Source organism: Archocentrus centrarchus, unplaced genomic scaffold (genome assembly GCF_007364275.1).
Source record: "Archocentrus centrarchus isolate MPI-CPG fArcCen1 unplaced genomic scaffold, fArcCen1 scaffold_57_ctg1, whole genome shotgun sequence".
Lineage (NCBI taxonomy): Eukaryota > Metazoa > Chordata > Actinopteri > Cichliformes > Cichlidae > Archocentrus > Archocentrus centrarchus.
The window spans coordinates 537,150-563,583 of NW_022060278.1; the positions used below are offsets into that span (position 1 = coordinate 537,150).

General features: G+C 41.0%; 2 pseudogenes; one reads left to right on the forward strand and one right to left on the reverse strand.

The window, feature by feature from the left end:
- Positions 1–26,434, forward strand: part of LOC115777559 (obscurin-like) — a 698,358-nt pseudogene that overhangs the window by 168,435 nt on the left and 503,489 nt on the right.
- LOC115777568 (uncharacterized) lies at positions 9,606–17,802 on the reverse strand (annotated as a pseudogene).

The following is a 26,434-nucleotide window of genomic DNA, read 5'->3' on the forward strand; positions in this document are numbered from 1 at the left end:
TTCTCCATATTTTCATAAAGTGCACGTGTGTGTCATAACCTGTTGTTGCATTAACCCTGAGACACAGACTGAGGAGGAAAAGCAACTTCAACAATTTTACAAAACATTGATCACACAACAAACATGACTTACTTGATGCTGACAGTGTGAAGGCTTCACTCCACTCTGTTGAAGAATATGAGTCATCTCTGCGTCGACTCTTACACATGTAGTCTCCACTGCTGGACTCAGAAACTCTGAATGACAAATAATTATTGTGTGTCCACTGTGTGGTTTTCCTGGGTCCTCTCCATCCATACTCCCACTCAGTGGGTTCACCTCCTTCCTGCACCTCACATGTCAGAGTGATCGTCTCACCGCTGAATATCTGAGGCCAGTTGTGTTGTTGTTGTTTTACAGCAACTTTATTGGAAACTGTTTACAGATGTTAACAGTTGAGATACAAACAGAAACATGAAATCAACAGAGAAAACTTAACATTGTATGTTTGCGAATCATGAGTGAATGTTTCAAACTAAATTACTGAACTCACAGGTTATCTCAATGCTGACTTCATCACTTTTATCAGTGTAGTAAACTGGGTCTCCTCTTCTTCCTCTGCATCTGTAGATTCCTCCTTGAGATACTCTGATAACTCTGTTTGGTTGATCATCTCTTCTGATTTGAACTTCAGTGGTGTTTTTGGTGCATCTGAACCACTCATATTTCCACTCATCAGAGCTCCCCACAGAGCAGGTCAGTGTCACACTGCCCCCTACTGGTATGAATGTTGTTCCTGCTGTCAGTGTGGCCCTGGGTTTACCTGCTGTTATGAAAGAGAAGGAAAAAATATGTACATGAATCATTATAAAGGTTTAGGTAACACAACCATCAGTCACCTGGTGACTGGCAGACAATATGTGAAGACTTATCCACATGGTTTAATTGTGCTATTCCAGCTTCACCAAAACTGTGCATTGTAGGTGACGTGAGTGAATTAGACATGGAAGCAAATATATCACACATAGTTCTTACTGCCTTATGCATCACTAAGAAAAATATCCTCGTGAACTGGAAATCAAAAAATGATTTGTGTATTACACATTATAGGAATTTATTTTTAGACCTCATTAGTCTGGAAAGAATATCTGCCAACTCTAAATAGCAAATGGAGAAATCTGAATCTCTCTGGTTCCCACTTATCAACTCCATCACTTGGTGGGGGTGATGAGCTCTAGTCTTGTCTCGCAGTGTGTCAGGCAGGGGACTGGGCGTGGACCGGGGGATTCAGGTGTCTGATGGTTGTTGGACTGGAGACGGTGACTGGCATTTTGTGGTTTCTGTGTGCAGGCCTTCGTTGCTGGTGGCGGGGGCTTGGATAGATGCTCCTATGGTCTTGGGTGTGGGGGCTGGGGTGCCTGTAGTGGTGGGTGCTGGCCCCCGGCCGGATGGCCGGCCTCCTCTACGGGGATTGGGGTGCAGGGACTGGGACCCAGGTGCCTGGGGTCGCCCATCTTCCGGTTGGGCCCCTCCCTGCGCTGGAGAGGTCTGCGCCCCCTCGGGCGCACTGCTGTGTGGAGTGGGTTGGCCAGCATCGGGAAGTCTGGCTGGCATTCCGGGATTCTGGGGTGCCCACACATCCTGTGGGAAAGTGGGGCGCTCAGATGAGTGGGCAGTGATGTCTCACAAGAGGCTATGTGTGGGTATGAGCGTGATTTTTGTTGTTGTATTTTCTTGTGTGTGTGTGTGTGTGTGTGTGTGTGTGTGTGTGTGTGTGTGTGTGTGTGTGTGTTGTGTTTGTCTGTAGTGTAGGCGGTAGGTGCCGGCCTTGAGCATGGTGGTGCCCTGGGGGTGTTGCCGGTTCAGGCCCTGGACCTACCTTCCCTGCATTGAGATTGGGTGTAGGGAACTGGGGTGTTTAGTGAGCCAGTAGTTAGCAGGCTCTCTCCCTGTGGGGGTAGTCTTCTACTTGTACTGCTTGTACTGCAGTGAGTAGGGCCACTCCCTTGGCTCTGCTCGCTGTAATGCATAATATCCCACCCCTCCTTTTTAATTACATCATACAGCTCATATCACATCATAGTACACATAGGGCCTTGGGGGGCAGGTGTAGCACACAGTGGTTAGTGGGTGGAGCTGCTGAGGTGGCCCCACTTGTCTGTTCACTGCTGCCTGCTCCTCAATTTTATTTACATCTTAGACACTGAGGGCCTTGGGGGGGTGGTGTGGATGGGCGCTGTTGCTCAGTGCTCATGTTACATCTGTCCCTTAAATTTTAATAGGACTGTAGCTTTCACACAACTTACACCCAACACATCACCCCAACCAATTCAAGTGGGAGGAGGGGGTAGGCGGGTCTTCCCACACACCGGTTTCATGCACCCTGCCTGGGGTAGGGACTGGCTAGCGGTTCGGGTCTGGGTTGGCTGCTTCCCTGGGTTGCCGCTGGCTCTTTGCTGATACCCGCTTTCTGCTGGGTGTCGGGCGGTCCTCGGGTGCATGGGGCCTCAGGGGGCAGCCTACGGGGGGGCGTGCTGTTCATTGTCTCTGGCTCTCGGGGCTCTTGCCCTCTGACCTTGGGGATTCCATCTGTGGTCTCACTCCTCCCTCCTCTAGGGTGTGTGCACGGTCGCCATCAGGATGTGTGGCCTCGGGTCTTCTGAACTCCTGATGGGCTGTGGATGGCCCAGGTCCCCAGGGTCTTTCCTGGTTTACCTCTGGATCCTGAGGGGCGTGGTTGCAGCTTCTTGCCCTCATTATTAAGTACGTTTCATGACAGAGGAACACAGACACATTACTACAAACGACAGCAAGATTGTGTGTATATGTGTGTATATGTACTGTATATGCATGTATGTATATGAGAATGTATGTATGTATGTTTGTACCTCTCTCTTATTATTTTTTTCTGTTTTCTGCCCGTTTTTTATCTCTTGTTTTTTTTCTCTTTTCTTTGTCTCTATCTTTCTTCTTATACCCCTTCCTTCCTGCCTGTCAGCCCTTGCATGAATGAATATAATAAAATAAAACTACAAACCCTAACAAGAATAGCCTTTAGAAAACCAATAGACCTGTTCTTGTAAAAGCAAATATGTTTGGTACACCAAGGCTTAAAAACAAATCAGTCACCGTAAGTGTTATGAAGATTTTGATGTTTTTTCTTTTAAATTTAATTTTATCCACAGTTGTTGTTTTTACATTAAAACACACACATGTAGTAATGATGATCATAGAGTCTGTGAGTATTTTAGTGCTGTGTACACTGTGAGCAAAGTGCAACTGCTCACTGAGGACTTACCTGATACAGTTACAGAGACAGTGTTACTGCTCTTTGTATCACGTGAGCTCTTCCTGCGACCAGAACACTGATATTCACCACTGTCACCTGTAGATGTTACTGGTAATCTGTAGTCTTTGTGTGTGTTGTAGGGGACAAATTCTCGACCATCCTTGTTGAGTTTGTATTCCCAGTCAGTGTCTGCTCCTTCATTCATGTCACACATGAAGGTAACAAACTCTCCAATAAAAAAACTGGAGCATTTGGGTTCAATAGTTAACACAGCATCTAGAATCCAACACAACCACAGCATTAACAATCTAACACTATAGGAGGCAACATCTGTGTTTATACTGTATGTTAAAAAAATGAGGAATATTTTAAAAAATAAGTAAAAACAAACAAAAATGAACAGTGCTTAAGATTATGGTTTGAAATTAATCTTTATTAATAAAAAAAAAAAAACAGAAATGAAAAAGTGAAAGTGTTCAGTCACCTTGAGCGTGTCCAGTGCAGAGGAGCGTACAGAGCACTACAATAAAGGCAGAAACTTCAGACATCATCAAACTAAAGACACACTCAAATATGGCAGAAATAAAACACTTGGGCTTTTAGCAGTGGCTGCTGTGATTGGCTGCATTTTAGATTAAGATGTAAAATGCATCAAATGATCACAGATGAAGAAACAAACCTTTCTTAGATAAACTAAAGCAGCTCCACTCTAATCTGAGTCAGTGCACTAAAATCTAATCCAGGCTACAAACAACCATGTTGATAACAAACATGAGAGTCCTCTGTTCAAATGAACTGAAATGCTCCAAATGACTGATACTCTGTTCTTCTCACTGAAACATGTTTATCAGTCAGTATGAATCAAACTATAGAAGTCAGTGATGTACTCACAGAATAGGCCCAGCTCACAGAGCAAAGTGGGTCCCATCCTCACATCCAGCAGCGACACGTCTGAAAACTTCCTGTAAAGAGAAAGAGTGAAGCAGCAGCTACGACACACCAACAACTGTGACAACACAAAGACTTTTTTAACTTCTCTCTGCTTCCTTCCTTTGACACAGAAATAACACAACTGAGCAGGTCTGACCACAGCATGTGTGACATGTTTATCCTCTCCTGCTGCTGCAGAAACATGTCAGGCAGATTTTTATGAAAAGGCCTAACAGGTAACAGTCAACAGCTAAATATGAGACTAAACATTAACAGACAGATAATAAGGTATATTATGTACTCAGGAAGCATGAATCCTAAAACCCTGCATGTCCGCATGAAAAATAGACTGATAATTGCGACAGGAAATTTTTAAAAAGCCCTCAGAGGAAGAAATGTCACACATTTTGGAGAGCTTATTTCCTTGCTTGTACTTTAGATGACCTCACTGAGTTGATTTCTTCATACTAGAAATGGAGAAAGAGGGAAAAAACTGTTTATTTAATAAAATAAATAAACACTGACAAATAAACATCAGAGTGACTCCAGCCTGGTGAAGCAGACGGTCGCCTGACGCCTACAAGTTCTCCTCCACACAGTCCTCATTCATAAAGTGCTCGACAAACACAAACATTACAGCTTTTTCAGTGCCGCTAGCAACAACTACTGTTACTTATCAACCAGAATATCAATACCCTAATTAAAGTAGATAATATACTGTATCTGGTCTAGTCTCTACATCAGTGTCTTTTCCTTAAATACACAAAGAAAGAAACATCTGTATAAAGGCAACAACTTGTTCAGTGGTGACTGCAACATGTTTGTGTGATCGCACTCTCAGCACAGCAGAGTGCACTGAGCACTAAAGTAAAGATGAAAACATCAGGAATCATCAAACTGACACAAAATCAAAACTGCTCATAAAATGTTTCTGTGCATATAAACTATAATTTGGCAGTTTGAAACAAACATTTGGCTTTAACAACAATAAAAATATAAATATGCTCTTTTAAACTCTCAGATAAGCAGGTTAAACCTGTAATTCACTCAAATGAGAAACATTTATGTTCATCAGTGCCATTCAAACAATGTCAGAAATGTACTCACACAATAACCCGTCACTCAGAGCAAAGAGTGCAGCATCCTCACATCCAGCCCTGCTGCTCTCTGACCCACAGCTGATCTCAGACTGTTTTACTTCACATAAATAATAAATGCAGAATTAAACAGAAGCTGCATTTAATAAAGATAAGATCAGAGTTTCTCTCAGACTTCTTCTTCTTCTGGCTGCAGCCTCTCTGTGCTTCCTTCCTTTAAAACCTCAAACAGCTCCTGTAGCTTTGACTGCAGCAGTTGGTGACGTGTTTATTTCCTGTCCACTGCAAATTTATAAGCTTCTTTCTTGTGTTGTGTTCCTACTTTTCTCTATGATATGTAAAGGACTTGTGGTGTTTCAAGTCAGGTGACATATTTTGTGGATCATAATTGTTTCCTCTTTTTTCTTTAGAAACTTTCAGGTCATTTTTAAAGTGTCCTGTGGATCAGGATCATGCTGCAGGGTTCCTCTTCTGCCAGGCCTCTAGAGACTGAGAGTCATCAGTTTGGGTTTTGGTGCATCCACAGACATTCATGGTGCATCTATTAATATCATTGTTTCAGCACTTTTTGTTCTCAGCTTCTGCCATAACATTCATACCTCCACTCTGCACTCAGTGATACTCCTGTTCTGGACCCATGTGATCAAACTTATGACTGTGTTATCAGTGTGCTCCCAATATTCATCGAGCTTCTTTTCATCTTTAGATGGTGCTGAAGTCCAGAAGATGTTACAAAATGTGTTTTACATGCTGTCGATGTTCCTCTAGGTTGAAGAAAAACATCAGAATATCATCCAGGTACCAAAGAGAAGCCAATCACAGAGAACAGAGATCAATCTCCAAAGTCTGGAAAACTGTTGTCACATTAGTCAGACCAAAGACATTAACAGGTATTCAAAGAGGCCAAGTGGAGGGTTGAAGGCCGACTCATCTCCCTCCCATAGGAGGACCAGGTGATGGCACTGCAAAGATCCAGTTTCAAAAAAGATGGCGGTTTCTTTTGATGGTTCAAAAGTTAACCTGAGACAATGGATATTAGTTTTTATGGTGATCTTGTTCAAACCTCTATAATCGATACAGGGATGCAGTGCTTTCTCTTTTTTCCAAGAAGAAGTTGGCACCAACTGGGTGGGTAGTGAATCTGAGATATATGTTTCCACTGCTTCTCTTTCAGGACAGGAAATAGTCGACTGGTGGGAAGTGTGGAAGTAAATCTATGGCACAGTCACAGAGGTGGTGGGGAGGGAGGGAGAGAGCCAGACCTTTACTAAACACCTCAGTCAAGTCTTGAGGAACGTTCAATCAATCTGGAGGACTGAAAATCTTCAGGAGGAAATGCACTGCAAACATTTAGAGTGGCAATATCAATAATAAATCAATTTTTGGTTTATGTTTCTTGTTTATAAAATGCAACAGAGAGCAAAGTGAAATTCTCACTGTGCTCTTTGTGTGTGCTGCTTATTAACTCTGCTGTGTGCTGAAGACATAAAACAAGACAAGTTTTTTGGCTGAAACCACAGGCTGCATTTCCTCTTTTCTTAGTGGTCCAGACAGAAACCATGAAGTCTGTCAGCTATTAAAATAAACCTGTGACAGAATAGAGAGTAACCAACAACAGCCTGTTAGACACTTGTAGGTGTAACAGAGAGAGAGAGGAACTTTTCAAAAGGGTGGAGAGCAGCTAAAAAGAGGGATGGCAGCAAAGGAGTTCAGAGACCAGAGTAGCTGTTAAGAAAATGTAATTTATTCACAATAGATGAAATGGCTGCAGGGGAGAGGTGGGGCAGTGAGCTCTGAGAGGGGTGTTGGGGGGAGCACAGCACAGCTGCCCGGCAGGAGATTGATTACATGTGCTGTCTTTTTACACAGTAGCTGGCAGGTGGAGACGAGGAACGGAGAGTGAGCTGAGTGGAGGTGGAAGCCTGCCAAGAAAACAACAGTCAATCTGAAGCATGAAATGAAAGCTCAATAAAGGGGTTTGTGACAAACATTCCCAGTGTCAGAGCGTTCCAGGACCAACCAAAGGCATTCCTGTCACAAAGTTATTATTCCTTCTAGATGAAAATTTATCACTGCATTTCTTTGCAGGTTTGAATTTATTGGATTTTTTTGTTTAAGAAGTGTTTTCAGTTTGTTACATCTATCAGGAAGTGTACAGTGTACAGTTTCCACCTGCAGAGGTTTATTCAAAGAGACAAACAGGTCAGAAATGATCTGCTCAGCAGCTCTGAAGTTATCAAACCTTCACCTGAGGCTGTTGTTGAGTTTGAATAAACGCTGTGTATTCTGACACACGATGACCACACTGTCAAAAAAAGTGTTAAGGTAAAAAAAGAGCAACCGTGAACCACCGTGTGAAACAAAGACACACAAAATGCCAGCTCACATCCTCTGATGTCAGAGCTGGGACTCTACTAGTGCACATATCTAAACACAAACTCGTGTGACCTATTTTAGCTGCTTTAGCCTTCCTGCAGCTGCTGTGCATCTGCAAATCACCTTTCAGCCCACCTCCACCATCTCTGAGTTTGCATCCTGTTTCTGACCAGCTGATCTCATAGCTGCTGTGACTGATGCCTGTTGTGTTGCTGCTATTTCAGGTTTTCCATGTATGAGTGTGTTTGAGTGTTCTCAGAGCAGCAACAAACCTGAACATTAATGAATACTGAATGTTAATTGTGTGAGTGATTGTTTAGGGTTCAGGGCCTCCATCCTGTGAGAACTGTGACTCTGTTTTGTGATGAGCACTGAAATCAATTTATTTCATATACAGTCAGTAAAATTCTGCCTTCAGGCTGCTTAATAAAATATATTTGATCTGAAAATCTATCCAAACATCCACAATATAGCTGATTATGTACAAAGAGGGAACACTGAATACAGACATAAATGATGGACTGCACTGTGAAAGCCTTCACTGTGTATTTATGGACACACTGTTTTATATATCAGCTGGAGTCTGCATGTTGCTGTTGGGTGTGGTGGGCTATGGGAGAAAAGGTGGAGGTGGCTGAGGTTTCTGGTCGGTTTGGTTGCCAGCACCAAATATAAAAGAGGGTACTGCATTAAACCAAGAAATACTGATCTGGAGGGGGATCACGGTTAGCACTGCAAGAAGGTCCTGGGTTTGAATCCACCTTAGCCAGAGGCTTTCTGTGTGGAGTTAGCATGTTCTCCCTGTGTTTGTGTGAGTTTTCTCCAGGTCCTCGGGTTTCCTCCCACAGTGGGGTTAGGTTGGTGATCCTAAATTACCCATAGGTGTGGATGGTTGTCTGTCTCTGTGTTAGCCCTGCGACAGCGTGGTGACCTGTACAGGGTGTGTCCTGCCTCTCTGCCCTGTAACAGCTGGGATAGGCTCCAGACCCCCTGAGACCCTGATAAAGAAAATAGATGGATAAAGGAGGAGTGACCACTCTGCACCCAGCAGGGGGGGGCCGATGGTTAGTTGGTTAATTATACACCTGACTCCCAGTGAGAGCCTGTGTGTCCCCCCCCCCCCCCCCCCCCCCCTAATGTGAGTGCACTCAGCAATAAAATGATTAACTGGAATTAAAATGTTTATTTCACATTTCATATGTGCTCTAAATCACCAGATGAATGATTTGCTCTGCTATTATTCACGTTCTTTTGCTACATTTTACTTTAATATTTTTTATGTTCTTTTTAGATTTTTATTTGGTAAACATTTGATAAAGTCTCAGGAGTCGGCGGCACTCACAGGGATCCTTTTCTCTGGAGGAAAAGTCATGTGACCCCGAAAGGCCCCTTTGGATTGGTTGCTGCCAACAAGCAGGGAAATCTTTAGTTAATGTAACCAGTTGATAACCAGCTTCATGTTTATCCTATTTATCGGCGTGAGGATGAATCCAGATAACAGAAAGATATCTGGATATATTAAACTTGTTTCATAGTAAGAGGCCCTGATGTTTGTGCCATATTTGTAAATCAATTAATGAGCCAAAGAAACGAGTGTGAGGGAAACTGTACGACTGATACTTGTGTGTCATGCTGTTGTGTGTCCTCTGTGATCTTGTCTCCATGCAGTCTTTCAAATGAGATATACCACATGTACAAGTTCTCTGCTGCAGTGTTCTGACTGCATTCTGAGACCTCAGCACACAAACAGCTGCTCTCTGTTCACAGTCCCTCTTTGTCACACACACAGACTGCTGTCATGGTAAAGGTAATGAAACTCAAAGACAACCTGCTGCATGAACATCAGTTTATTCTAGATTTGCACTGTTAACCTGTTTCAGTGGTTGTGACGTTAGTTTGTTTAAAATCTACAGTAAACCAAAATCAACCATAAACAAAATGTTCAAATCTCAGAAGATGAAACTTTCTACCTTCCAACTATAGATGCACAAAATGGTCCAAAATACACATGAAATGCATTCAAATCTACACAGTGCTGATCATAATTCTTAGATATTTAGACAAACACAGAAAAACTGCATGTTGGTGTCCACATCTGTACTTCCTCCAGAAAACACTGACTTTAAGTCGTGCTATCAGCTGTTAAACATCAGATATTTCAAACTTTCTCACTGCTGTTGGAGCAGGATAAAAGAAATTAAATGAATATAGAGAGCATGGATATTAAATAGGAATACGCCTCCATGTGTTTATGATCAAATAAAGCAGTAAGTCTATATGATATTAGAAGATAATATTAGATAACTGTAGAAAAAAAACTGAGCCTTGTGGAGCAGAGGAGGCGGCTTCATCAAATGCTTCTTTTGGCTTTGCTGCTGCAGCTCTCCTCACTGACCTGTAAGACAACCACAAACAGACAAAGTGATTTCCAGCATGTAAAGATATTCTGGGCTGAAGCCGTTTAATAATGTGAAGAATAAATCAGCCTGCATGGCAGCATAATTACAGAGAGAGCTTCCTGATTGGACTTCAGAATAAACGTCTGCATCAGCTGCAGGACTCGAAGTTCCTGTGAATGAAAAGATCATTTAAAACAACTGACTGTAAGATCATAATTAAACACAATAATATAATTATCCAGGAGGAGGACGACTGATGTCTCCACTAATGCAGCTCAAAGGACACTCAGCAGAGCACACCCCCCCGCCCCAAACTTTCTGTGATGATACTACACTGCAATAGATGAATTATGAATACATGAATAGAAACTACTAAATAAACATATTCAGTGGAGGTGATGCAGACTTTACTCACCTGTTTTCTTCTTGTTGTTCTTTTGTTTTTTGTTGACCTCAGCATACATCAGCGTGTCCTCTGAAAGAGAAGATCAGACCTCAGGACACATTTGTTCAGCAGGTTTATGACACAAAGCTGTTGATGCTTCTGGACTTAGAGGTGGATTCAAACTTTTTACAACAACAACACAGTGAAAGGAATTAAAATGACAATCAGTTGTTACACTGACGCCTCAGCTTATGTGTCTTTGTGATTGTAGTCTGGGTCAAAATCTGTGGTTTCTGTGATTCAGTAGCTAAGCTTGGTAAGTAACTAAACTCCATGTTGACCTATAATTACCTGCAGTATGATGATGACACATTCAAGTACAAACAGTGAATGAGGCTGTTGTGACGTACCTGCAGCTTCCATCTTCACCTCAGCATAAATAACACTGTCCTCTGGTTTATGATGCTTCCCTGTTAAGATCATCAGATCAAAACTCAATTATTAATACATTTCTAAGCATTGGAAAACATTTCTATTATTTTCTGTGTTGCATGTGTTTTGCACACTCACTCTTCTTTCCAAGGTTTTTCAGTTCAATCAGAGAGTATGTGACACTCTGGGGTTCATCTGCACCTGAAATGTAACATTTGTAGTTACATTGTAAACAGATCACCAGCAGTCAGTCTCATTAACTCAAACATGTGTTTCATCTCTAACTGAATGAAGAGTCAATATTAATACTGATAATAAACATCAGTTTAAGTGCTGACCAGGATGAAGAGAGTCGTATTCATGAGTTTCATCCTGGTTGACTCCATGATTTGTGGTGGAGCTCGAACTGTGACTCTCAGACTGGATCGACCTGAAACATGAAAGAAACACAATAAATTCAAAGTAACTGATGCAGGTTTAAAATAATAATAATAAAAAGTTTTATACCAACCTGGTGAAGCATGAATCTGTGAAAGAGACACATGTTATTACACAATGAGATCAGAATGATGTTTATGTCTGAATAATTAAAGTGTGTGTAGTAAATAAAATATCTGATCCAGCATCAAAAGAAGAGGCTCTCACACTTGGACTGTCTGCAGCGATACAACAAGAGCAGGAGAATAATGAGGAGAGAGACTCCACAAACCAGTCCAACAATCAGCCACACAGGAGCTGAAGAGCTGTCAGCTGCTGACACAGTTACTGTAACACACAATTATTAATAAACTGTAATTATATTGGATATTTTCCTTTTCAGTCATCAAAATCATTTACAAATATTCATCAAATGCTTTGATCCTGCTCACCTTTAACTAACATCCAGCTCTGTGGTGACTCTCTTCCTGAGTATTCACACTTGTAGAAACCTTCATCAGACTTTGACACTGCAGAGATCTTCAGCTCCTCTCGGGTATCATTTTGAATAAGTTTGTCATTGTGATAGAAAAACACATTGGAAAGTATTTTTTGTGTCCTCAAACTGCAGCTCAGACTAACAGAAGCTCCTTCAGTCACAGGATGAACAGGACTCACCAGGATAGGAGCATCAGGATCATCTGTGACACAATCAAACACAATTGTTTCAGTCAGATCAGCTGGTGCAGACTTTTAGAAAAAGCTGACACACAATAATAAGAACAGATTGAACAAATGCTTTTCATCATGAAGATCTAATATCTGATCTTGAATGTTTAAAAACTTCTGTATGTGTCTTATTTTTATCAAATCATTTCTATAGTACTTGTTTTGAATTGTGACATGAAACCTTCTCCTCTTAAGGTCTGGGTTATTGTTGCTGCAACAAGAATGAAGCACAACAAATGCTCCATTCATTGAGTCACAGTAGTGCTATACAGCCTCCTCAGTAAATGTGCTGCACAGTTCAGATCACAAAAAAACTTCCCTAAACCAAACTCTCAGCATAATAAGGAAAAATCTGTGACTGAGTTCTCTTTGGAAAATGTGATGGTGGAATGATGATGATGATGATGATGATGATGAGTTGCAGCTACAGGTGACATGTTTAGGTAGAGCTTTAAAGAAAAAGTGGATTTAATATTATGACCACTGACAGGTGAAGTGAATAACACTGATTATCTCTTCATCTGTTAGTGGGTGGGACGTATTAGGCAGCAACTGAAAATGGGTCAGAGCATCTCTGAAACTGCAGGTCTTGTCAGCTGTTCTTGATCTGCAGTATCTGTCAAAAGTGATGAACCAACAGGGTCATTGATGCATGTGGGGAGTGAAGGCTGGCCCGTGTGATCTGATGCTGAATAAGTTCATGCTGGTTCTGATAGAAAGGAGTCAGAATACACAGTTTGCTGTGTTTGGGACTGCAAAGCTGCAAACCAGTCAGAGTGACCATGCTGACCACAGAGCGATGGAAGAAGGTGGCGGGTGGTCAGGTGTGCATGTGTGTCACTTACCTGGTGAACACCTGACACCAGGATGCACTATGGGACTAAATTAGATTATTATATTCATTTTATATGTGGCTGCTGTAGCAGTGAGGTGTGGTTTGAGCACAGCTGCAGGAGGAGAGGTGGGGCAGAGTAGTTCATGGAGCTGTGCACAGTGCAGGTAAAATAAAGAAAGTTTGCTGCTCTGAACTCCCTGACTGGCTCTGCACTGAGGAGAACTCACATACAGCAGAACCTTTGATACAACTGCACCTTTTTACATGATACACTCTGATGACACATCTTGAGCTTCTTAGCAGTTTATTGCCAAAGAAACTTTATAAACTGCTTTATAAATGTCAAGTGAAATGAGACCAACAACCAAGAATATTATGCTGCTTTGGTGAGACGCATAAAATTAAACTAATTGTCATTTGTGTTTGTTTTGCCACTTCACACACAGCAAAGCTCATGTTTCTAAATCAATGAAATACAAGAAGAAAATGTATAATAACATACCCTGTACAGTGATGTTGACTGCACTGCTGAACTCTCCTGATCCAGACTCACACCAGTACACTGCAGTACCTGACTGTGATGTGTTGATGTTACATGTGGATCCAGTCATTGTCCTACAGTCAGAGTTCAGTCGGCCGTCCTCAGTGAACTTCTTCACTCTCCACTCAGCAGAGTTTCCCTCACAGGTCAGTGAGACAGAGTCAGAGGTGAAGTGTTGCACTCTGTCAGGACTCACTGTGAGAGACGCTGCTGAATGAACATCTGGAAACATGCAGGGAGGAGACAAAGCTCACAGATGTTAGGATTAAAATATCACAGTGAAAATGTTCATTTGTTTGAAGCTTTTTCTGCTCATATTTCAATCAGTGTTAATTTTGTCAAACGATCATTTTTAACTTGAAAACTCAATCAGTCTTTACACATTACAGACTCAACAGTCCAGAATTTAAGGGGTATAAAACAGAGAGATAATTTTCCTACAGAGAGACAGCTGCACTGATGTCTCCTCAGTATTGGTATTAAATCTTATACTTGTTAAACCCACAATAATTGCAAATAAATTCATACATTAGATTTGTTAATACAGCTTTAAATGCAGTGACTCCTGCAGCTGCAAACTTTTCACTGCACTGAACCTTCTGGGTCTCCTCAGTAATAATCTCATGGCTTCATTAGAAGCTGCTTGAAGTTTCTGTAAACTTGCTTTTGTATAGTTTGTCCACAGTGTGCAGAATACAGAGGTGTACAGCAGCTCTGCACACAGAAATCTTCACTCTGTAAATGTCATGTGATCTGTAATAAGACATCCAAGATATGTGACCTGATTACTGACAGTGAGATTATTATCAGACACACTGACCTGCAGACCAGACAAACTTTGGTTCACTGTGATCAGTGTGATACTCTGGGTCTCCTCTTCCAGCTCTACACACATATCCTGCTGTGTGTGTCTGTCCATCAATGATGTAGGAGTCCTGTGCAGTCCCACTGCCATCAGGTAGCAGCTCATAACTGTAGGATTTCTCTGATAGATCAGGAACAGCTTTATACCAGTAGAAGCTCCATCCTGCAGACGGATGTTCAACCTCACAGTTCAGAGTTACTGAGGCTCCAGGACTCAGCCATGATGGAGACACAGAGAGGACAGGACGGGGTCCATCTGTTCAATAAAGATTTTGTCCCAATCTTTAGTCTTTATGAACTTCAAGAGTGAGACTATTTAAAAGTCTAAAATATCTAAAATCTCAACATGTACTAACAAAAACACATTTTTACAGCCTGTAAAACACAGAGTGGATAAAAACATACACAAAGGGAAAACGGTCATAGTTAACAAGCGCTACTTTAATGTTTGGTCTTCAACGTGTGTTTTATTTTATAACAAAACTTAACACTCACCTTGTTCCTTAATCATAACTGTATCACTGTCCTCAGAGAAGAAAGCTGGATCTCCTCTCCCTCCTCTGCAGTGGTACAGACCTCCTTGTGAGACTCTAATATCTCTGTTTGCTTCATTTCCTCTCATGAGCTGAGCTTCAGAAGAGACTGAATCACGTCTGAACCAGTCAAACTTCCAGCCAGCAGAGCCCTCCACAGAGCAGCTCAGTGTCACGCTGCCCCCTGCTGGTTTGATTGAACTTAGTGCTGTCAGTGTGGCTCTGGGTTTACCTGCTGTTGAGGTTACAGGAAAAAGTTCATTAGATTGTCACTTTTTTATAGCGTTGATCACATGTTAAACATTTACTGTCTACAACACTACACTATAAATTTCCCTGATTATCATTCACTTATCAAACTGTCATCTGTGTACTTTCCCCTTTAAACTGATCATATTTTAAGACCACCACAACACGGTGTCTCTCCTTTCTGTTTGCACAGTGAGAAGAACTGCTGTCCTAATCTGCCTGAAATTACAGAGACCGTCACAGCAAACATTAATTTTTGTGAAGACTTGATAATCCCAAAGAAGGAAATTTGCCTTTTTCCAAATAACAAACTGTGAGTATCCGAAGCTTGGAAAAGTATCATTAATCAGAGGAACATTGCTTTCAACCGTGGTGATGTTTTTCATAGCAGAGAGTTGCAAAAGCAAGTGAAACAAGAACTAAAGCTGGCCAAAATTAAATATAAAGATAAGTACAGTCACTGCTGAGCACTGGATGCTCACGCCCTGCTTGGGAGGGTGTTCAGTCTATTATGGGAGAGCAACCCAGTGTCCCATTTCTTTTGGAGGTCTGTCTGATTTAGAGCTGGCAAATGATTTGAAAATTTTTTACAATCGTTTTAACATTCACAATTTTAATGAAGAACTGGCTGTGTACAGGGATGTTTCCTCAAAACAGTCAGTTATTATTATTGATAGATTATCAGTGCTCAAATTATTTAAGGGGGTGAAAGAGTGGAAAAGTCCAGGCCCAGATACAATAAATGGACGTCTCCTTAAAAACTGTGCAGAGCAATTGGCTGGAATTTTTTACATTTCTTTTCTCAAAGTCTCTTTAGTTTCATAAAGTTCCTCATATCGGGAAGGACTCTGTTATTGTACCAGTGCCTAAAGTTAAAGTATCTAAATCCTTAAATGATTATCATCCTGTTGCTTAACATCTTTTTAATGAAAATATTTGAGAAACTTGTGAGAAATTTTTTGTGCCACTCAGACAAAATTAGACCCCCTCCAATTCACCAATAGAACAGGGAGGGGTGTGGAGGATGCTGTGTGCACTTTGCTCCACAAAGTTCTGGAGCGTCTGGACGGGGCACGTAATTTTTCCCATTTGCGTTTTATAGATTTTTCATCTGCTTTTTATTGCATTCAGCCCCATATTTTAGTGAGACGTCTTACATATAATCTTGATTCTGGTCTGGTTTCTTGGCTCATGGATGTTTTAACAGATAGACCACAGAGAGTGCGAGTCAGCAGCATTTTATCTGCTTTTATCCTCCACTGGTTCCCCTCAGGGACGTGTCCTCTCTCCACTTTTATTTGTTCTCTACACAAATGAGTGTCAGAGCCACAACAGAACAGATATATAATTAAGTACACAGACGAGGGCGCCTGGGTGGCTTAGTGGTGAAGCCGGCGACCACATACATATGCCACGTTGCGGTGCGGGCGGTGCGGGTTCGCGTCCCAGCCTGTCGCCAATTTGCCCGCGTGTCTTCCCCTGTATCTTTCCCCCATTTCCTGTCTCTCTCCACTGCTAACAAAAAGCCGCTGTGGCCAAAAATGCAACTAAAAAAAAAGTACACAGATGACTCAGTGATCATCTCTCTGCTCCATGATGCAGATCCTGACCATGGCCCAGTTGTAGATGACTTTGTAACTTGGTGTGTGAATTCCTTTCTGGACATAAATGCATCAAAAACAAAGGAAATGATCACAGACTTTAGTCGGAAAACTTCATCCTTACCTGCTGTTCATATTCATGGATAGGAAAAAAAGGCAGTGGAGAAATACAAATATTTGGGCACTATACTGGACAACAAACTGTCATTTAATGCAAATACAGATGCCATTTGTGCAAAGGCTCAGCAGCATATGTATTTGTTCAGGAAGGAGGTACTCTCTGCCACAGTGCAGAACAAAAAGATTGAAGTTCTCATTTATTCCCACTGCTGTTAACTTTTAGATGATTCTGTGTCCCTGGTTGTATGTTTGATTGTTTGATTCATTCTTGCTGTTGGCTGCAAAACAAACTGCTCCTCTGGATAATAAAGTTTATTGATTGATTGATTGATTGATTGATTGATTGATTGATTGATTGATTGATTGTCTGGAGACAGCTGGATCATTGTTGGAGGCAGAAATATTTATTGTTTCCTGTTCAGACAGATGCATACAATAAAACATTAAAGTTCAGCATGAATCAAAGTCCAACTTACCTGAAACTGTCAGAGTGAAGGCATCACTCCATCCTGTAAAGAGATAGTCACTGCTACCCGACAGCTGTAGGCTCCTCTGTGGGACCCTGAAACTCTGCTGATCCTGTATTCTCTGGATGTTGGAGGGCTGATTGTGTTGGGTGCTCTCCATTCATATTTCCACACCTTTCCTTCACCTCCATCAATCTCACATCTGAGGCTGATTTTCTCACCAGTGAATATCTGAGACCAGCTGGGATGCAGTTTCACAGCAGACAAAACTGTTCACAACAAACACACAAAAAACACACACAAAGGAAAAACCTTCATAGTTATCAAGTGTTACTTTGATGTTTGATCATCAACGTGTGTTTATTTTACAACAAAACTTAACACTCACCTTGTTCCTTAATCATAACTGTATCACTGTCCTCAGAGAAGAAAGCTGGATCTCCTCTCCCTCCTCTGCAGTGGTACAGACCTCCTTGTGAGACTCTAATATCTCTGTTTGCTTCATTTCCTCTCATGAGCTGAGCTTCAGAAGAGACTGAATCACGTCTGAACCAGTCAAACTTCCAGCCAGCAGAGCCCTCCACAGAGCAGCTCAGGGTCACGCTGCCCCCTGCTGGAACAGCTGTGTTATCAGCTCTCAGTGCAGCCTTTGGTTTATCTGCAGTTCAGTTTAGAACAAGAACAGAACAAGAAAATGAATCAGAATAATTTAAAGAACTGCACGAAATATCACAAAACCTTGATGATGGAGATACAACACACTGTACAACTGTCACACAAAGTACTCATTTAATCAGCACTTTGAACCTTTATGTTTACTTTGCTGTATTTAAAAATAATTAAGGATATTTTTCTAATGATATAATTAATTTGAAGTGTGACTGAGTTAACGATCAGTAATGAGAAGACGACTCTAGAAGAAAGTTAAACATTTCCAATCCTGAAGAGTCAGAAACACGAGGAAATATTAATATTTCTGAATTCTGTTACTTTCTAGATCTTTGTATAGATGTGTTTTGTGAAATATTGGTTTTCATGTTTTTAGTTATAATGAAGTGTTAGCAAAAAGGTAATAATAAGCAGGTTAATGGAGTGTTAATATTATTACACCAGTTTTTGCAGTAGGGTAGCTGTAGCATTTCCTTGTAAGTAGCTGTGCAGACGAAAGAGACCCTGAATTATGGGGCAGTCATTTTGTTTATTTGTATACAAGGGCAAAAGATTTAATATTGTAGTTTGTGTTAAGAAATATGTTTAGAAGAATATATTGTGAATGAGAAGAAGTATGATTTAATGTTTTGTAAATAAACAGACGAGGAAGAGCCTGCAGACCAAATGCAGCTGATGTCTCCCCTCTTTATTTGTTTCTGTGTGAAAAGACCCCACCAGAGGTCTGTAACATACACACCTGCAGTACATCAGACAGTACACAAGGAACAAGAACATTAATATCCATCTACAATAAATCAAAACTAAAACTGCTTTGATCCTGCTCACCTTTAACTAACATCCAGCTCTGTGGTGACTCTCTTCCTGAGTATTCACACTTGTAGAAACCTTCATCAGACTTTGACACTGCAGAGATCTTCAGCTCCTCTCGGGTATCACTTTGAATAAGTTTGTCATTGTGGTAGAAAAACACATTGGAAAGTATTTTTTGTGTCCTCGAACTGCAGCTCAGACTAACAGAAGCTCCTTCAGTCACAGGATGAACAGGACTCACCAGGATAGGAGCATCAGGATCATCTGTGACACAATCAAACACAATTGTTTCAGTCAGATCAGCTGGTGCAGACTTTTAGAAAAAGCTGACACACAATAATAAGAACAAATTGAACAAATGCTTTTCATCATGAAGATCAAATATCTGATCGTGTATATTTAAAAACTTCTGTATGTGTCAAATGACTTTTTTTTTTACTAAATAATTTGTATAGAATTTATTTTGAATTGTGATCTGTGACATGAAAAATTAAGTTCAGATCACAGTGAACACAAAACTTCCCTAAACCAAACCGTCATCACAATGAGGAAAAATATGTGACTGAGTTCTTTTTGGAAACTGTGATGATGATGATGATGATGATGATGATGATGATGATGACAATGAGGAAGCTGAGGAGTTTGATCCTCCTATCGTTGGAGCACAGCCTCCCCCTACTTAAAGATGGGAACCACCACCCCAGTCTGCCAATCCAGAAGCTTCACCCGAGCTCTCCATGTCAGGGTGAATCTCATCTGTCTCTGGGGCCCTGCCAGTTGTTCAACTATCTCAGTGGCCTCACCCCCAGTGATGGTGAGTTCTTGGGCTCACCCCAACACACGACCTGGACTCTGGAACCAGTCTGGAGTAACACTGTTTTAGAATTAGAAACTAGATTAAAATCTACAGTAAAAGTCGCACAAATCGAATTTTCACTCTAGTCAGATGCTTCTGCAGGTCCCGATTGTTCCTAACGTTAGTTCCAGTAAAATCATCTCCTAAGTCGGCTCGTCAAGTCGGATTTTCGCCTACCTCAGTTGAAAAATCTGGTCCCATTGTAATACATTTCCAAAGAAATTCAAATCATTACTTTCATTTCTATGCAGCAAAGAAACATGAAGTAAGTCTGTGTAGATCTCAGTCATCCAGGTCATAGTAGTCTCTGGAGCTTGAAAAAGGCGACTGGACTTCTTTTTGTTTCTTGAAGACGTTTCACCTCTCATCCGAAAGAGGCACAACATAGAAGAGCCACCTCGACAGGACAAGATTCAGCAGTACATCTGCATCTGAAGGAAAAAGGGCACTCTTTTGAGGATGCCAATGTTCACATTTTGGACAGGGAAAACAGATGGTTTGAAAGAGGAGTGAAAGAAGCCATCTATGTCCACTGTGAACAACCATCATTGAACAGAGGAGGTGGATTACGTCACCAACTTTCCCCCGCTTACAGTGCTGTCCTGAGCTCCCTTCCCAGACGTCTCAACCCCCATTCACACCTTTGTTCCAGTGACCTCAATAGGCCACAGGAAACAATGGAGCGGAGTCCTAAATTGGTTTCAACTGAAACCACTGATTAAATATGACCCACGCCCCCTTCACACCTGGGCACATGTGTTCAAGCACATGATCAATAGAGGGTCATAACCACCTCCAGGGGACTACGCCCACAGGGGTTTAAATACCTGGGTCTCTCCACCATTTGGTTGAGAACTGAAGAAGCCTTTCGGATGAGAGGTGAAACGTCTTCAAGAAACAAAAAGAAGTCCAGTCGCCTTTTTCAAGCTCCAGAGACAAACATGAAGTAACCAAACATAAAGCATAAAGCTCTGAATTTCCAGCTGAAATTTATTACATACAGAAACTGTAAAATACTGCTGAGTAATTCTGATAACAGAGCAACAGTTAAGCTATTGACACTAATGTGAAGGACACACAGGTACACAGGGCAGGACTGGCTCCAGAGCAGTGGTAGACGTGTGTAAAATGTTACGTAGGTGGAGTCACTTAGTCTGGATCTCAAGCAGTTCTTGTTTGAGTTCAGAACAGAGAAATCTGCATTCACAACCATGTGGAGCCAAACAAGATGAACATTTCTATGCAAATGTTCATCTCTGGGAACTTGATCTTATCCAGCTGCTGGTGTTGTGCCAAATAGTGATTTCAGAAAAAAACGACAACCTGATTGCAACGTTTTTGTGTGTTTTTGATGTATAATGTCTCTGCTTACATTGGTTAGTAGACTGTAGTCCACAGAATTTATGAAGGCCTATAAATAAAATTAAGAAATTACCTGTTTTGTATCTTTATGACTGTGTTACTGTATCTACATTATAATCTACCTGCTCCATCAACTATCTTTATAGAGCTGTGATGCTTATATTTCTTCTGCTGCCACTCTTGGGCGATCTCTCTGAAAAAATGAGTTTTTACCTCATAAAGAAATATAAAAATCATTTGCCAAAACGTGATTGCAAGCTTCTACCTGTGACAGGAGTGTTCTTTCTCACTCAAAATAAATTGATATTATTCATGAGAAAAATGTTTGACAGATTATTGGCCAAAGATTAATTTACACCAGTTTAAATAGCAAATCTTTTTTTTTTTTTTTGGCAAATACTAAAAATTTACTTTTTTACCCGTCACCGATAAAGAGACACGAGAGACGTGTGGTGTCATCTGATGACACTGTTGGGTTTTCTCTGTATTATTGTAGGGTCTTTACCCACAATACTTTATGAAAACAAAATTGAACTGAACTGAATTGAATTGAATTGAATTGAATTGAATTGAATTGAATTGAATTGAATTGAATTGAATTGAATTGAACTGAATTGAAGACAGGTGGAGCGTTAAGATGTGTGGCACCATCTGCGTGTCTACACTGACCACACAGTGAGTACACAGAGGGAGAGGCTCCTGCAAAGTTCACTTAGAGACCGGAAAGAGTAAGAGGAAGTTACAGGGAGGAAAATGATTGACAGAAAACGTAGTTTGGACACATTTTAATGTGACAGAGTGTAGACTGTGCAAAGGTAAAAATTTTTATCAAGCAGGTTCCACAAACAACCTGCACAGGCATGTGCAAACTGTTCATCCATCAGTGCAATTGGAACAAAACAGGGCAGGTCATATCAGGAAGGGAGAAACAGGATCAACCCCTCACAGGCCCTTGGTTTTTCTGAGTGCCAATCTTTTGTTTTTTATAATTTACATTTGGAGCACTCTATTCTATGTTGAGTATATACATAAAGATACATCTTATGTCTGTTTTTACATTAGTAATTCATTTTACACATATTTTTACAATAAAATCTGAGGAGCCACTTGGGAGCCAAAAGAGCCGGCTCTCAGAAAGAGCCAGAATTCCCATTGCTAGTTGGTAACACTGTGTGTCACCTATGACCCCCACCCAGTCTCTTCTTTTTAAGGTGGTGAAGCAGTTGGCAGACATCTGTTATATGAGACTGCCTCCATGAGTTAAAAAGAGGAATTACACGCTGAGTTGTATTCATTGCTTGGGCCGGGGGACCAAAAATAACACATGTATGGACAAGACTCATAGGCCATATAAAATCGAACTCGGGTTTGGCCCACGGCCATATTTGGCACCCCTGCTTAAATAGACACATGAGGTGGGGGGTTGGGGTTAAAACTAAATGCAAGGGGCGAAAGACAGCAGAGGGGGCTTCCCAATTCAGGGGCTGCATCCTTCTAAGGCTGCATTTGAAGGAAGATTATGTCATAGATAATCCGATAATCTCAATTAAGGCACAAATGCTCGTGGTCTCCCCTATCCCATAATTCACTGTGGGCTGAATCCTGTTGGAGGAATGGCGGAGGCCAGCACTTGAAGATTTTGAAATCTGACTGTTTGTGACACAAAATAAACGTTTACAGTGTTTTAGGTGAGAATGTAGATGTGTAAACCTCAACTATCAAGATATCATAATTGCAAAAATGCTCCAATGATTTCTGAGATGCTCGTTCTCACTGGTCTAACAGCCAGTTTTCCTCGCCAGCTGTCAGCTGACCGGGCGGTCGATGCTCACCATACCCGGAGAGAACGCCTGAATCATTTTCACAACTTTCACCACTGAGTGGAAGTTAAGCACAGATATAATTCAGTCAGATCGTCTCTAACGGTTGATGTTTGGCTTATTTCAGTGTTTCATTTGTTCCTCAGCAAATCGGTTTGGCTGAGATTAAAGGTAAGCTTCATAGTTGGATAGTTTTATTTAACTTTAACGTCTTACTGTCAGGAAGTGAATCATTCGCTCATTGTTATTCCTTGATGTTCGGTACAACAGTACAGCTGCTGCAGTTCCTCAATGATTAAATAAACCAAAGAAAATAATGAGCAGAAGTTCAGGCTCCATTTTAACACCTTCAGCTGTGCTTCATGCTGTCACAGTTGGTAGGTGAAAAGAGCTCAGCTGAGGTAAGGGCTGGTGATGCAGATATGACAGATAGACCATCCCATTTCACTGCCCCTCACTTCCTGCCTTCCTGGTCTACGTAGGCTGCAGCTTTAGAAGGATGCAGCTCTGAATCGAGACACACCCAGAGTACCAAAAATAAAGCAGGAAGACAGAAAAATACCCACAACAGAGACTAAGACTTGACAACAGGAAAAGGGAACACGAGGAGGTGAAATAAACCAAAAACTCAACACTTAAATATAACCTACTAGGAAGCTCGAAAGATAAACTAAAGTACAAACTCAGAGAAGCATAAAAGACGTATAAACTTTACAAAAACAGAGTCAGAGACCGAGGAGCATGACAGAAAGTTGCTGCTCTGAACGATGTATAAAATCTGCATTTGTTGTTACACTCAAGAAGTTTTGGTAAATCAATTTAAAAGACTGAGTGAAATGAGATGAACAACCAAGAGTGTTATCCTGCTTTGGTGAGACGACTAAAATTGTCTGAAATTTTCATTTTTGTCTCTTAGATTTACTTCACATACAGCAAAGCTGGGACTAATGCTCATGTTTCTAAATCATTCAAATGTAGAAGAAAATGTATAATAACATACCCTGTACAGTGATGTTGACTGCACTGCTGAACTCTCCTGATCCAGACTCACACCAGTACACTGCAGCATCTGACTTGTCAAGAAACTGATGTAACATGTGGATCCATTCATTGTCCTACAGTCAGAGGTCAGTCGGTCGTCCTCAGTGAACTTCTTCACTCTCCACTCAGCAGAGTTTCCCTCACAGGTCAGTGAGACAGAGTCAGAGGTGAAGTGTTGCACTCTGTCAGGACTCACTGTGAGAGACGCTGCTGAAAGAACATCTGGAAACATGCAGGGAGGAGACAAAGCTCAGAGATGGTAGGATTAAAATATCACAGTGAAAATGTTCATTTGCTCCTGAAGATCAGAGTTAATATTCAACAAACTATAATTTCCTGCTTGAAAACAAATACCCTTTAAGTAAGTTTTAACTGTTTACACATTTTGAATAAACAATAATATAATGTGTTATAGTGAAATGAGAATAAATCTTCTTTCTACTTTTGTCAGAGCTGTTAACCTGCCTGCTGACTCCTTATTAACTGTAACCATAAACAAAGTGTTTCATTGATGCAAATCCAGTTTGTCCAGTAAGTAAAAATAATGACTACAAACAGTAACTTGAGATTCAGTCTCCAAAATAAAAGTACTCATTGCAGTGACAAAACAATTAAAATGTCATATATATTACTTTTTTACGTTAAAGCATAAAAATTTTATATATATAAAAAGAAATAAAAATTCAGAAAAAAGTTGTGTACAGACATTTTATCATCATGGAAAATATTTTAATGACCTGAATCTTTGTGAAAACTGAATGGATAAAAATGATGACATAACATCAGCTTATTGAAAGGACAGAGAGAAACAAACTGACCTGCAGAGCAGACAAACTTTGGTTCACTGTGATCAGTGTGATACTCTGGGTCTCCTCTCCAGCTCTACACACATATCCTGCTGTGTGTGTCTGTCCATCAATGAGTAGGAGTCCTGTGCAGTCCCACGCCATCAGGTAGCTCATAACTGTAGGATTTCTGATAGATCAGGAACAGCTTTATACCAGTAGAAGCTCCATCCTGCAGACGGATTTCAACCTCACAGTTCAGAGTTACTGAGGCTCCAGGACTCAGCCATGATGGAGACACAGTGAGGACAGGACGGGGTTCTAGTGGGAAAACAGTTTTCTCAGAAAGTTCCTGCCTAATGTTGTCTCCAAATACTTATCAAAACATGTAAGACTGAAATGATCTAAACATCTAAAATCTCTCTAATCTCAACATGTACTATACAGAAACACATTTTTACAGCCTGTTTATATTCTCAGGTTAAAGGAGCTTTGACTCTACTTACTGTCAGAAACTGTCAGGTGACTGAATCACTCCACTCTGTTGTTTATGCTGTGAACTTTCATTCGGCCCTTACAGCGGTAGTTTCACTGCCGATTGTTGAAACAGGTCTAATCCTGTATCATTTTGATTTTTACTTGTTAGTTGCCATTTCTTTCCATTCATAATCCCACTCAGTGTCTCCTCCATGGATCTCACATCTGACAGTGATCGCTCTCCTCTGTATACTCAGGCCAGTTTGGATGCAGAGTCACAACAGCTTTGTTTGACACTGTTAATGTTCAAGAAAGAACAACAAGAACACAGAATGACAAAAAGGTTTAAATACCAGATATAATGATTTTTATATTTGATTTTTTCTAAATGTTCCTGTTGTTTGTTCTATTTATGTGTCATGTTATGTGGGTTTCATGTTTAATATTATATTGTTTGTTGTGGCATTTTGTGACATTTAATCTATTTGCCTAAACTCAAAAGCACTTTGAGTCGACTCCTGCTGTTCTGTAAAATTAATTTGTGGTGATGCAAGTTGGGATGTTGAACTGTTACATTCTCCTTATGTCAGAAGAGGTCAGCCTGCTACGGTTATTAGGTTTTCTGGGTTTTGATTATGACTAATAGTGCCATCTAGTGGTTGACAGCCATCAGCAGCATCTAAGTTAGGGAAATATCCATGTTGCTGAAACATTAAACATGAAAACAAGTCTTAAAGGCAGCATGGTGTCATGGTGGTTAGGCTGTTGAATCACAGCTAGAAGGTCTGGGTTGGCCCGGGTCTTTCTCTGTGTGGAGTTTGCATGTTCTCCCCGTGTTTGCGTGGGTTCACTCCAAGTTTCCTCCCACAGTCCAAAACATGCAGTTTAGGTTAATATGTGGTTCTAAATTGCTCATAGGTGAATGTGAGTGTGAATGTTTGTCTGTCTCTCTGTGTTAGCTCTGTGACAGGCTGCGACCTGTACAGGGTGGACTCTGCCTCCCACCCTATGACAGCTGGGATAGACTCCAGCCCCACTGTGACCCTGAACAGGATAAGCAGAAGAGATTGGATGGATGGAAGTATTCTATCAATTATTCCATTGACCAATCGATTAATCAGATAAGAAATACTTTTTTCATATTAACAGTTCATCTGCATATTTTTAACTTCTGTACTGCAGATTTTTCTCTGTGTGAAACAAAAGGGAGGATGGAGCAGCTACAAGTTCTCTTTTCTTCACTTGCTGATCAGGTGGTTGATGAAGAACCTCCAGCTGTTTCCCAGTAAAGGTTTAATGGTGGTTACAGGAAAAAGGTTCAATAGTTTCAATGCGTAGACACATCGTCAAACTCAAGGCCCCGATAAT